Genomic DNA, 2,552 nt, shown 5'->3' with positions numbered 1-2,552 from the left:
TCGAGCCCTGGATTGGCACACGTACCAACCAATCAGCCCAAGGCGCGCGCCCCAGGCCCTGAGGAGGCCACAGGAAGTGGATGGGCGGGCCGAAGGGCCCCATAAGGAAGAACGCTGCCTCGGGGAAAAGTAGAAGGGGTTCCTTGGGGACAATGCGAGGGGCGGTCCTAGCGCGTAACCTTCAGGATGCCCGGGAGTCCGCCTCCTGAGGAGACTTGCTGCTTGGCTAGCCCGAGCCGTGGCTTCCGAAGGAGGAGACCTTGAGGCTTCCCTGAGGCTCCTGGGAAAAAGCCCACTCCGCCTGGGCGGAATGCCTGCCCAGAGGAGTTCTTTCGTATGGATTTGGCTGGCTTAATGGGGTGTCAGTGATTGAATCAACTAAATATAGCCTATAGTGATGTTTCATTTTAATGAGTAGCGTTTGAAGATAAAGAATGGGTCCCGGGAGATGCTCAGCAGATTGAAGCACTCACTGGTCGCCAAGTATGATTTCCATAGAGACCCACTTAGTGAGCAAGAGAATTTCCCCCAAGTTGCCTTCCGTCTTCCACATGCATGCTGCGGCACGGGAATGCACACACTCTAGAGGACGGCCTATCCAATAACTCAGGCCTGTAATTCTGGCACTGATGAGGCTGAAACTGGAGGATTTTTAAAAATTCAAGGTCAAGCCACACAGCAAGACATTGTGTCAAATAAATAATTTATCAGACTTAAACCTTTTGTTGGGCTTTCAATGCAATTCAGTGACAGAGCGTTTGCTTGGCAGGTGAAGGTTGGAGGCTTGGTCCCAGTACCAGAGTCAGCATTGGTTCTCTCTTCCGAAGACAGAGCTGGGGTTGTCTGGCCTGGCTTTGTATGGGCTCTATTTAATTAACTGCATCATTCACACCTGATAAGCCAGCCAAGACCCTATACGTCCTCTTGCTTTTTCTGAATAATATCAGAGGCAGGGTGGGATTGATGCAAGAGAAACTCGAATTATATTGATGCCACAAAGAATTGACTAATAAACTTGCCTTCCATAACTGAAAGATAAGTAGTATAACCAGGTTTTTTTTAGACACTCTGGGAAAGAAAATTTTGTGCCAAAATTGAAAATGTGAAGTTTTGGGTTGCTGAGAAAGTTTCTGATAATATTTGTGCACTAAGAGGGACCTCCAATTAGATTCCATTCCTACAACAAAAGGAGATAACCCTAACTTAAAACTGGCTGTTGAGCCTATCCCCTTATTAAAACAAAACAAAAAAATGCTTCTGAAGGGCAGCTCAATGGCTGAGCCCCAAGCCACAACTATCATTAAGTCCTAGCCTGCCTTTAAATCTCCTGTCAGTACAAACAATTCTGCCTGGTGGGCAAGATAACCCTGTGTAACAACTATTTGACAACAACCACACTGGTGTATATACTTAGAAATAATCCTGAAAAGATCCTTGCTGTGTTAATCGCACACCTGCCTGAGTGACCAGACTGTCAGTCTCCTGTCCCTGTTTAAATTATTCCAAGAACCTGGGCTTGGTGGGGCCTGTAATCCCAGCATCTGGTGAGGCAGAGGCAGGCAGATCTCTATGAGTTCAAGGCCAGCCTGGTCTACAGAGTTCCAGGACAGCCAGGGTTACACTTTGTCTTGAAAACACCCTAATGAAATATGTATGAGCACTACAGATGAATTTCATCATATTATTATTTAATATTATTGTGGGTATGTCCACCGTATGCGTGAGGCCAAAGACAATTTTGTGGAGTCACTTCCTTCATTCCTGGAGATGAACTCAAGTCTCCAGGCTTTCATGGTAAGTGTCTTTACTCAGTGAGCCTTACTGGCCTTTACAAATCTTCTATTCTTCCATATCCAAATTTTGAGCCAGGGAAGAACCCAAGCCTCACTTCCACAGTATGTACCTATTGCATTTAAGTGCTGATGGCTCAACCTTCTGTGTTGGTATCTGACATATGCTGGATGAAAAGAAAGAAAAAAGTCACTCCGGGATGAAATATGCAGGCAGCACAGTGGTCCAGCTTCTGATGGACCGAACTTCAAACAGCCGTGCAGAAGGCTATTTATTGACTATCACACAAAGTTGTCTTTAGAGTAAAACAAATTCCTCACACCAAAACCCAGATCCGATCTACGTGTTTCCTGGAGGAGCACCTCACTCTTGCAATTTCAGTCTTTATTGTGCACTGTTTACCCTACTCAATAAAGCAAGATGTTCCCAGTTTGTCAGGATGGACTTGTGACTAAAGTCAGGCAAAGGATGTAAAGCCTCCTCAGAAAAACAACTCTATAAATCACAGAAAACAATCACTGTTTTCTACAATGATTTCTTCAATGTCTGAGTACTTCTAAAAACAACTACTTCGTTCTAATGTTTATCGTAGATGTTGGGATCTGTAAGCAGGCATCTCTACGGCCAGCCCCAAGGGACCTGACAAACCGGATATCAGGCATCTGTGAAGCCACCTACGGACCACCTGGAACCACCTGCGCATGCTCTGGGTCCCCTTATAAGAGAACTCGAAGTTCCTCCTCTCTGTTTTTCTCTCCTGC

This window comes from Psammomys obesus, unplaced genomic scaffold (assembly GCF_907164565.1).
Source record: "Psammomys obesus unplaced genomic scaffold, mPsaObe1.curated_primary_1811, whole genome shotgun sequence".
NCBI lineage: Eukaryota > Metazoa > Chordata > Mammalia > Rodentia > Muridae > Psammomys > Psammomys obesus.
This window is presented reverse-complemented; position numbering follows the sequence as displayed.